Consider the following 12,111-nt stretch of genomic DNA (forward strand, 5'->3'; position numbering starts at 1 on the left):
GAGAAGAGTGTAGATCAGGAATGATAATCTCACTAAGTTAAAGGGGCACAATGCCTTTTTTTTAGTTCCTCTGACACTGGATTCCTTCACATTTCAATTCTGAAGTACCATTTCCTCATAAGGGCCTCCCATACTACCTGACTAAAGTTAGCGTCTCCCAAGTCTATTATATCACCCCACTTACTTCCTTTACAGTACTTATTACAATATACCTTGTTTCGTTGTGGCTCACACCCTCCACTAGAACTTGAGTTCCATAGTCATTCTGTGGCACACTGAGAACACTGTATAAATGAATCAGTAAGCTGGGCACAGTGGCTCACGCCTGTAATCCCAACACTTTGAGAAGCCAGGGAGGGGGTATCACTTGAGCCCAGGACTTCAACACCAGCCTGGGCAACATAAGCGAGATGCCCATCTCTACAAAAAACTTAATTACCTTCACGATGGCATGTGCCTGTGGTCCCACCTACTCCAAAGGCTGAGGCTGGAGAATCCTTTGAGCCCAGGAGGTCAGGGCTGCAGTGAGCTATGATTGTACCACTGCACTCCAGCCTGGGTGACAGAGGGAGACCCTATCTCAAAAAAAAAAAAAAAAAAAAGAAAGAAATGAATAAGCATCTACAGGCAGTAGACTGACTACAGAGAAAAGAACTATTATTACATTGTCTGGGTTTGCATGAAGCCATCTACGTTGTTCCTCAATAGCTCCGTAAGGCCTAGATTATAAGACTTGTACCACACTGCCAAAAGGGTAATGCCAAATTACTGCATTCAGAAAGAGAAAATTTGTCCTTAACATGGCTAGAAGCACTCAAAATTGTAAATACATTTGCTGAGAGATACTTTAAATTCTCATTTAAGGTATGTGGGGGTTAAAATGTGTTTAATTTTCCCTGTCAGTTGGGTCTTTTACATTGGCCAAGAACCAAGAGTGTGACAAGAAATGAGTTCTATGATTGAGAAACTGAGATTCTGGGGGTGGCCTAGGAGTTTGCTTTGAGATTGAAGTTTATTTTCTATGGTCAACTATATAATTACGATGATACCACCCCTTGCTTTCCATCTGACACTTGGTTTGAGAAACTGTAAGTAGGAAAGGGAAAGAAGAATGTCCCTCCTTGGGCCTCTTCTTTTGGACCCGTGCTTCCTAGAGTCAAACGTCAAGCTGGTATCTCCTTGGTGCTAAGAGAGCAACCACTACTCTGAGGCAGAGACGGGATGGGACCTAGCCAAAGTCCCAGTAAACAAACTGTATCTTGTAAGCGCGATTTAATTAGGGTCAGACTACTCTGTATGGACTTGCTTTTTCGACTTCTAAGGATTTAGTAGTCATGATTAAGTGTTCTAGTCACGCTACTGCGGTCTACAAACAGTAGCTCCACAACATCCGCCCGCATCGTGGCAAAGAATTATCAAGAAATCCCCAAGGGGGCGGTGAGGCGCTACCGAGGAGCGGCCGGTCAGCCAGGTCGCGAGGTCCCAGTCTGGTGAAAAGCTCCGTTGCCCACCCTGAGGGGTTCGCGGAAGGAAGTTGGCAGTATCGCTACACCTTCGAGAGGCGACGGCCGAGGCTCCTAGCTCAAGCTTCTGACAGTAAGGCGTGTATGCCTTGCATTCGGGGAGGCCACTTCTCAGTCACCAGCTTTCTGGCCACCACTTGGGTGCGTCGTAGGGATGTCGGCAGCTACGTTTGCCGCACGCCTCCGACTAAACTGAAAAACGAATCCTCAAGTTTGACAAAAGTAAACTAAGAAGGCACCTTCCTCCTCTCAGCCTGACGTCCCAAAAGTTTCCTTTTTAGGGGTCAGGGCCTACGGTGGGCGAGGAGAAACGAGGTATCTACCCACTGCACCAAACAGTACTCGTATGTCACCTCCTGACTTGGAGCGGGCCAGTATCCCGGCGTCCTCTCGGCGGACGCTGAGGTCTGAAGCCACTCTGGCCTGCAGCCGACGTCTCTATGGTTCCGACCGAGGGGAGGAGGAGAGGGGCGGGGCCGCTGTTCGAGCTGCTGCTTGTTTGAACTCAGAGAACCTGGGGTGGGTACGGCTGAGCCGCTGCGAGGGACTGAGGGGAGGGGGTGGGGTGGAAGCCGCGGAACTGCGTCCTGAGGTGGGAGACCCGAGGTGGAGACCACAGAGTCTGATGTCTGGAGGGTCCGGTTGCGGGTCGGAGGGCGTGCTGGAACAGCCGGCACGTGGGAGCCAGGAGTCGGCTGGGTGCGTGTGACCCACGAGCTGGCAGTGTCCCGCGGCCCTGGGGTCTGCGAGGAGCCCTGGCGCCGCCTTCCGGCTTCGCTCTTTTTTAGATACCTAGAACCCCAACCCGCCGCCTTGGCTTCGCGCCCCTGGCCTTTTTCTGGCCCAGGGTAGGGTTCCGCGAGTCTTGCAGGAGGAGCCCATTTCAGTCCTTAACCGGTTGTAAGAGCCTTTCGCGCCCCGGAGCCCTTGAGGCTTGAATGCTGAAAGTGTGACATGGTCCTTTCCCTGCAGCCTGGCCCATTTTTTTAAAATGACATTTAAAACATTATTGCATCACACCAGACTCAGAAAAGGATGTCTGGGAACTTCTGAGGCTTGAAACATGTTGAAATACGGAATTTCGTTTTATTCGTAGTGGGCATAGGAACTAAACATTTTAAGTGCAGACATCTAATGGCTATAAAAAGTTTCAGTGAAAGTAAGCAAGATTTGTGTTTCCTTTCTTTGTCAGTTGCATCAGATTTGGCATCTGCTTTTGATATTTTTCCATTAAAGAAATTAAATATATTAAGTTTACAACAACTACAGTTAAGTGATGAGGTCTTCCTGGTAAAGCATAATAAAGGCGGTTTCTGGAATTTGGACCGTGTTTTGACCTTAGGTTTTTGCATATAACGTGTCAGGTTGGTGGGGAGGAGGGAAAGTTAAAACAGATGACATTTACTTAGAGAATGTATCAGCTCTTATTTGTTTTGACAGAAATAATGTCTAAGAGATTATTAGCAAACAATACATGATATCGTATAATTAAAGTGACCAGCTAATCATATGTTTGTGGAATTCAGGAAGGAGAAAAGTACTGCTATGTATACTCTGAAGGCCCCAAAGTTAGTGGTATTTGCTGTATGTGGGATGGGGTGTGACAAAGTTTGGCCATTGCAGAAAGTGGCTTCTGCGAGTCATAAGGAGGAATTTATAATATGTCAGTTAACGTCAGAGAAGTCATCCCAAACAGTATATTTAGTTCATAGGCTGAGGATTTATTGTGTGATTACCCCTTGTATTAGTAAAATGGAATATTTATTAAATACCTTGAGCACACTGGATTTTAAGCATGACAAGTTTAAAAGAGATCACTACTCTTAAGGAACATTCTCAACAAAAATGAATATGTAAAATAAACTTAAAGCTTATGAATTTAGGAGGTTCGGGAGTCCGTTTTATTTGTAGGGGGAGGAATAGGAAATGGAAAAGGAAATAAGTTTAAGAAGAAAAATGGGTACGCTTAGGTGTATTTTTCAGAGACAATAAGTAATACAGGAAGAACACTTAGTAAATTTCTCTTTTTCTAATACTCAGAATCTAAGCCAGATGCTAAATATCTGCACCAAAAGTTGTACTAGAATAGATGCCAGAAATGTGGGGTTCTGGAGCTGCAATTATACCTTCCTTAAAAATAGAAATAGTACTCTTCTACATATCTATTCTGTAATAAATTACACCAAAACTTAGAGGCTTAAAACAGTAGACAATAGGGGCCGGCTCACGCCTGTAATCCCAGCACTTTGGGAGGCCGAGGCGGGCAGATCACGAGGTCAGGAGATCGCGACTATCCTGGCTAACACGGTGAAAACCCATCTCTACTAAAAATACAAAAAATTAGCCAGGCGTGGTGGCGGGCGCCTGTAGTCCCAGCTACTCGGGAGGCTGAGGCAGGAGAACGGCGTGAACAGGGGAGGCAGAGCTTGCAGTGAGCCGAGATCATGCCACTGCACTCCAGCCTGCGTGACAGAGCCAGACTCCATCTCACATGCACACACACAAAAAAGTAGACAATAATTTTATTCTTTCTGCGAGGTCAAGACTTAGCTGGCAGTTCTGGCCCAGGGTCTCATGAAGTTGCAGTCAGGATGTCGGCAGTGGCTGCAGACATCTGAAGGGTTGACTGGGGCTGAAGGATCTGCTTGCAAGTTCACTGTGAGCTTTTTCCTTCCTCTTTCATCAGCAAGCTGTTTTGTACTTTCCATTGATAAAATTCATTCACATTATACCCATTATGTATAATATATGTGTTCCTATTTGTAAATCATGATACAGTTATTTATAAACAGTAAATTTTGCTTGTTGAGGTCGCTTTAAATTTGGATCATCATGTAAATACTTCAAGTAATCTTTTGATTTTTCGCTTTGCTTTTGACACTTTATTAGCAAACTAATCCTTTTAAAATCTGAACTCATCATGTAAAATGTAGGGTTAGTAGGTTCAGTGTGGTAGTTTATGCCTATAGTCCCCAGCACTTTGGGAGGCCAAGGTGGAAGGATCACTTGAGGCCAGGAGTTGAAGACCAGCCCGGGCAACACGGTGAGACCCCATCGCTACAAAACACTTTAAAAACAAAAATTTAGCCAAGTATAGTTGTGCATTTCTATAGTCCTAGCTACACAGGAGGCTGAAGCAGGAGCCCATGAATTCAAGGTTACAGTGAGCTATGATCATGTCACTATGCTTCAGCTTGGGCGACAGAGATATCTTGTCAAAAAAAAAAAAAAAAGTAAGATTATTAACATTTAAATATATATTGTGATTATTGAAAATTGCTTCGTGAGGGAAAGAAAATATAATGCGCTGGCTTTATAAGGACGTCATGAAATTTGCAGTTAAGTGGATATTGGCTTTTTATTTTTGTCTTCCTTCTGGAATGAGGGTTGAAAATAAATTGGTAATTAGGTCAGGCTCAGTGGCTCACTCCTGTAATCCCAGTGCTTTGGGATGCTGAGACAGGAGGAACACTTGAGACCAGCCTGGACAACATAGAGGGACCCTGTCTCTTCAAAAAAGGAAAAAAGAAAAAATTACCCAAGCTTGGTGGCACTTGCCATGTAGTCCCAGCTACTCAGGAGGCTGAGTCAGGAGAATTGCTTGAGCCTAGGAGTTAGAGGCTAAAGTGAGGTACGACCTCACTCACTCCAGCCTGGGCGACAGAGCAAGACTTTGTCTCTAAAAAAAAGAAAAGAAAGGCCGGGCGCGGTGGCTCACATCTGTAATCCCAGCACTTTGGGAGGCTGAGGCGGGCGGATCACAAGGTCAGGAGATCGAGACCATGGTGAAACCCCGTCTCTACTAAAAATAGAAAAAATTAGCCGGGCGCAGTGGCGGGTGCCTGTAGTCCCAGCTACTGGGGAGGCTGAGGCAGGAGAATGGCGTGAACCCGGGAGGCGGAGCTTGCAGTGAGCCGAGATTGCGCCACTGCACTCCAGCCTGGGCGACAGAGCGAGACTCCGTCTCAAAAAAAAAAAAAGAAAAGAAAAGAAAATTTGTGATTATATATAAACAAAGGTTGAGTGGCAGCAGAACTTTTGTGTTAGGCATCTGTGTACTCTGTGTCCAGCCTAGGTTTTTCTCATACCTGAATGGTCTTCTTTCTCCTTAGGGCTAACTTACAGGCCATACTTTACTGAAGGAGGGGAATATTGCTGCTGCTGCTGCTGCTGCTCTGGGTTGGCCATTAATTCAAGTTTTCAGTATCCCACTTTCAGTCCAGCTAAGTGGATAAGGGCATTTATTTTTAGTTGAAAGGGACATTTTATCAACTTTAAAGTTATATGCATTAAATATTTAAATATGTTGACTTCTTTCTCCATTCAGGTGTTGAATGTTTGTTTTCTAAAGGAGACAATGATTCATAATTTGTGACACTATAAATCCTGAGGTTTATAGAAAGGATTCATGACTTTGTAATGGAGGTGTCTTTTGCATTTTTTGTATTTTGGTCACATCTCTTGGTTGAGAGTACCTGGAAATCAGTATTTCCAGATCCTGGAAGAATCTATAGAAAATAATCCATCTTAATGCTTTAGAGAACAGTTTTCATTATTCCAAATAATCAAGAATGAGCATCGTTGTAGACTCCATTGTCATTTAAAAAATAGTTATGTGCAAAGTAAGTATGCTTCACATAAGGAATCTGCGTAAGTTATTTCTTGTGTCCATTATTACATAAGTGAACAAATTGTTTTTATATTATACAATAAATTTGATTTATGAGATTGGATATAATTTTATTAATACCAATAAGTGTTATATATTTAATGTATTAATATATATGTTATAAATTTTTTATTACCTTTTTAAAATTATGCTTTTAAGAGGCTGACTTTAACGATCAAATATGAGTTGTTTAATTACTTCTGGCTTTAACTTTTCAAAGTAGCTTTATTGGTTTTATGGTCATAAGACATTGAAATTTTTCAAAAATTCAAAAAAGGAAAAAAAGTAGTGATTACATTTGTAAGCCCATCACTGAGAAACAAACCAAATGAACAGCCTTCCAGATTTTTTAATAGACCCACACATATATTTTTTAACAAAAATGTAATTTTTTACATATTATTTTATAGACTATCTTTTAAAAGTTAATACTTACTGAACATGTTTCTGTGTCAGTAAATATGAGAATAAGTATTTTTAATGGCTGCATATTTGTGGAATTTATTTCACTAGAGCCATATTTCAGACATATATATTGTTTTAAATTTTTTCTTGTAAACAGTGCTATGCTGAACATTCATATATAGTTGTTTGTATTTATCTAATTATTTTCTTATTTTCCTAGAATTGGAAATGTAGCATCAAAAGTGTTTGCTTATTTTTTGTGGTTTTTGATACATAGTCAAATTGACCACTAGAAAGGTTATATCGATTTACACTCTTGCCAATAATCTTTGAGAGTGATCATTATTTCCCTACTCCTATCACAGAGTATTACTAATCTTTTGCCAGTCTTACATTGAATTCTCATTGTTATAATTTGAATTCAACTGATTACTAATAAAATTGAAATCTTTTCATATTTTTTGACCATTTGTATTTCTTTTCCAAATTGTCTTTTCATGTACATTGCCCACATTATTATTGGGATGCTTATATCTGTATTAATTTTAAGAGCCCTTAATACTTTAGGGCTACTAATCTTTCTCTGTCATAAATGTTCTAAATTTTCTCCACTTATTTGTCTTTAACTTTGCCATGCAGAAACTTTGCCATGCAGAAACTTTATTGTGTAGTCATGCCTATCAGATTTTTAAAAATAATTTTGAGCTCTTCTAGCTAAAAGCTTTACATTATTGTGTAGTCATGCCTATCAGATTTTTAAAAATAATTTTGTGCTCCTCTAGCTAGCTGGACTATGTAGAATTCTGTTTATAAATTCATATAAATATCCTAAATTTGATAACTCAGTTATTACAAAAGCTATCTAACCATGAAAGTTTTCCAGGCAGCTAGTCAACCAAACTGATTCCCTTTCTTAATTTAATCAGAGAAATGGTCTATATTGTAAAACATGTGGGTGTGACGTTTTAAAATCTAAAGTTGTTTATATAAAATTACATTATACAGACTGAAACTTGATTATCCAGTCTAGGTTTTGTCTGATGATTGATTTTCTTCAGTGGTATTTAGTAATTATAAGCTTTTCTACCTACTGATTACCAGTATGGACAGGTCGTTTCCTGTTCAATATAATATATTTGGGAGGTTCCTCTTCCGATCCATTGTGAAGGAAGATAGAACCCATGTTCTTCTATACAGATGTTCTTTTACTTATGATGGTGTCCATGTCCTGATAAACTCATCGTAAGTCAAAAATTTCATAAGTTGAAAACACATTAATGCCCACAAACCCACTGTAGAGTCAAAAAATAATAAATTGAACCATCGTAGGTTGAAACCATCTGTATATACTGAAAAGGCCACATACTGTACAGTCTTCTCCAGTCTTGCAGCTTGAGTGTGGTCATATGACCTAGACTTAGCCAATCAGACACATACCTTACCCCGCTCCGAATTTTGTATTGAGAGCAAGGAAACAAATACTGCCAAGAATCTTTTATAGCAGCAGTAGACAGGGCAGCACTGGCAGCAATGCCATTGGTAATATCTGGTGACAGGAGTTTGGGCAGTGTAAGCTGGGCTTCGTGGCAGGGAGATCTTCATCAGACCAGTTGTCTGGTGTCATTTTAACTGAAGGTCTTGAGGTATAGTTTTGAAGCCTGGTTTTCAAAACCTGACAAGTCTGTGATTTCTCAATTTCCTTATTTTTTGTTGTTGTTGTTTTTCAGACAGGGTCTCACCCTGTCACTTAGACTGGAGTGCACTAGGGCGATCGTAGTTCTTTACTGCAGCTTCAAACTCCTGGACGCATGGGATCCTTCTACCTTAGCCTCCCGAGGAACTAGGACTACGGTGTACACCACCACACCTGACTATTTTTTTTTATTTCTAGTACAGACAGTCTGTGTTGTCCAGGCTGGTTTCAAACTCCTGGCCTCAAGCAATCCTCTTGCCTTGGCCTCCCAAAGTGCTGGGATTACAGGTGGGAGCTACCACACTTGGCCCCAAAAATTTTAATACATTTTTTTTTTATTTATGCAAAACTGTTTTTGCCCTTCCTTGCACTTAGAACCATAGCTGATAACGAGATCTGGGTCAAATATTACATCATTCCTCTACCAATTTGGAATTATGTACACATTTCTCCCCACCATATACATACTGGGTCTGGTTCTTGATTTCATATTCACCTTTCTGTACTCACATCATGCTACTTTTTTTTCAAAAGTTTATTAGCATGTGCTCTTTCAAATGAAATTTAAATTTTGTGAAGTTCCTAGAAGAAAATCCAAATTTATAGATTAATTTGGAGAGAATAACACCATCAGTGTTGTCTTCTTATACCAAAAAAAAAGAAAAAAAGGTCTGGCTTGTGTATGAGTTAGGATCCATCAAAGAAGCAGAACTACTTTGTGAGCTAAAGACCTATGGAATTGTGGGAGGTGGTAGAGCAGGCTGCAGACTTGCCTCTGAGTCTCTTGTTCTGCCAGAGATTGCTGCAGATCAACTAGACTGGCAGTGAGGCAGGGATACTGGATGTGGATGAGAGAAAGGACAAACTGAAACCCTTGGGGACAAAGTGGAACCTGCATCAGCCTCTCACAAACCCTAGTTTTGATGCTTGAGTAACCTGCAGGAGAGGATGACACTTTAGATGTCAGAGCTACACTTGTGGGCCCAGGATTGGAGAAGTGCACAGAAGGCCCGATGGGAGTTGAAGGAGCTGCAGGTCCAGCTTCTTCTGCATGCCAGCAAGGTGAGCTAACAGATTAGCAGCACATGCAGGCTTCACAGCGTGTTCTGCATTGACATTCACAGTGTAAAAAATGTGACTGTTGCTTCATTTGTGACTTCTGTATAATGTCTCCTATAGCCAACAGTACCCAGAACTATATAAGGAAAGGAATTCTGGGAAATGTTTTTAAGTCCAAGTTAGCTGAGTTGATACAGTACAAAGCCATTAGAGCTCTAGTTAAATGATCTTTTTCATCTTTTAATAACGTTTTGTCATTTCATTCTTGCTATTTTAATTCTTGGCATTTTGAGTTGCTGCTGTGAATGTTCATTTTCCCATCTTTCTTAAGATTATTGCTATTATGTTGAAAAATGTGGTTACTTCTATGAACTAAAACAATTTTTCAATTTAAATTCCAACAGTTTTCTGTTGGTTCTCTTGGGTAGGCAGTCATTTCACCTGCAAACTAATGTAATTATCTTTTTCTTCCTGATAATGTAATGATACATTTTCTTCCCTCCATCTCTCGCCTTTATTCTTTTTCCTCATTACATTGATTAAAACTGCTAGAACAATCTTATAGTAGCTGTACTGTTTCTGACTGTTTTAAAAAATATATACTTTAAGTTCTGGAGTACATGTGCAGGACGTGCAGGTTTGTTACATAGGTATACAAGTGCCATGGTAGTTTGCTGCACCCATCAACCTGTCATTTACATTAGTTATTTCTCCTAATGCTATCCCTCCCCTAGCCCCCCATCCACCGACAGGCTCTGGTGTTCCCCTCTCTGTGTACCCTCCCTGTGTCCGTGTGTTCTCATTGTTCAACTCCCACTTATGACTGAGAACATGCAGTGTTTGGTTTTCTGTTCTTGTGTTAGTTTGTTGAGAATGGTTTCCAGCTTCATCCATGTCCCTGCAAAGGACATGAGCTCATTCTTTTTTATGGTTGCATAGTATTCTGTGGTGTATATGTGCCACGTTTTCTTTATCCAGTCTATCGTTGATGGGCATTTTGTTCCAAGCCTTTGCTATTGTAAACAGTGCTGCAATAAACATACTTGTGCATAAGTCTTTATAGTAGAATGATTTATAATCCTTTGGGTATATACCCAGTAATGGGATCGCTGGGTCAAATGGTATTTCTAGTTCTAGATCCTTGAGGAATCGCCACACTGTCTTCCACAATGGTTGAACTAATTTACATTCCCACCAACAGTGTAAAAGTGTTCCTATTCCTCCACATCCTCTCCAGCATCTGTTTCTTGACTTTTTAATGATCGCCATGTTAACTGGCATGAGATGTGGTTTTGATTTGTATATCTCTAATGACCAGTGATGATGAGCCTTTTTTCATGTGTTTATTGGCTGCATAAATGTCTTTTTTTTTTTTTTTTTTTTTTTTTTTTTTTTTTTTTGAGACATAGTTTTGCTCTTGTTCCCCAGGCTGGAGTGCAGTGGCGCGATCTTGGCTCACCGCAACCTCTGCTTGCTGGGTTCAAGCAATTCTCCTGCCTCATCCTCCCGAGTATCTGGGATTACAAGCATGCACCCCCACACTTGGCTAATTTTGTATTTTTAGTAGAGATGGGGTTTCTCCATGTTGGTCAGGCTGGTCTCGAACTCCCGACCTCAGGTGATCTGCCTGCCTCAGCCTCCCAAAGTGCTGGGATTATAGATGTGAGCCACCACACCCAGCAAATGTCTTCTTTTGAGAAATGTCTGTTCATATCCTTTGCCCACTTTTTGATGGGGTTGTTTGCTTTTTTCTTGTATATTTGTTTCTCTGTAGATTCTAGATATTAGCCCTTTTTCAGATGGATAGATTGCAAAAACTTTCTCCCATTCTGTAGGTTGCCTGTTCAGTCTGATGATAGTTTCTTTTGCTGTATAGAAGCTCTTTAGTTTAATTAGATCTCATTTGTGTATTTTGGCTTTTGTTGCCATTGCTTTTGATGTGTTACTCATGAAGTCTTTGCCCATGCCTATGTCTTGAATTGCCTAGGTTTTCTTCTAGGGTTTTTATGGTTTTATGTCTTACATTTAAGTCTTTAATCCATCTTGAATTAATTTTTGTATAAGGTGTAAGGAAGGGATCCAGTTTCAGCTTTCTGCATATGGCTAGTCAGTTTTCCCAACACCATTTATTAACTAGGAAATCCTTTCCCTTTCCCCATTGCTTGTTTTTGTCAGGTTTGTCAAAGATCAGATGGTTGTAGATGTGTGGTGTTATTTCTGAGGGCTCTGTTCTGTTCCATTGGTCTGTATATCCGTTTTGGTACCAGTACCATGCTGTTTTTGTTACTGTAGCCTTGTAGTATAGATTGAAGTCAGGTCGTGTGATGCCTCCACCTTTGTTCCTTTTGCTTAGGATTGTCTTGGCTATCTATGTGGGCTCTTTTTGGTTCCATATTAACTTTAAAGTAGTTTTTTCCAATTCTGTGAAGTCAGTGGTAGCTTGATAAGGATAGCATTGAATCTGTAAATTACTTTGGGCAGTATGGCCATTTTCATGAATGATTGTTCCTATCCATGAGCATGGAATGTTTTTCCATTTGTTTGTGTCCTCTCTTATTTCCTTGATCAGTGAGTGGTTTGTAGCTCTCCTTGAAGAGGTCCTTCATATCCCTTGTAAGTTGTATTCCTAGGTATTTTATTCTCCTTGTAGCAATTGCGAATGGGAGTTCACTCATGATTTGGCTCTCTGTTTGTCTGTTATTGGTGTATAGGAATGCTTGTGATTTTTGCACATTGATTTTATATCCTGAGACTTTTGCTGA

The 12,111-nt window shown here is 40.6% G+C and overlaps 1 protein-coding gene across 4 annotated transcripts in view; it reads left to right on the forward strand.

Annotated features, from left to right (window-relative positions):
• Positions 1-12,111, forward strand: part of TMEM267 (transmembrane protein 267) — a 57,494-nt gene that overhangs the window by 5,082 nt on the left and 40,301 nt on the right. For 3 of the 4 annotated variants that reach the window (XM_073014773.1, XM_007961518.3, XM_037990800.2), the window contains exon 3: positions 809-2,042. The gene's annotated coding sequence lies outside the window, so the exon portion shown is untranslated. The remainder of the gene's footprint in view (positions 1-808; positions 2,043-12,111) is intronic. The other variant, XM_073014771.1, reaches the window with a different exon arrangement.

The sequence above is a fragment of the Chlorocebus sabaeus genome, chromosome 4 (genome assembly GCF_047675955.1).
Source record: "Chlorocebus sabaeus isolate Y175 chromosome 4, mChlSab1.0.hap1, whole genome shotgun sequence".
Lineage (NCBI taxonomy): Eukaryota > Metazoa > Chordata > Mammalia > Primates > Cercopithecidae > Chlorocebus > Chlorocebus sabaeus.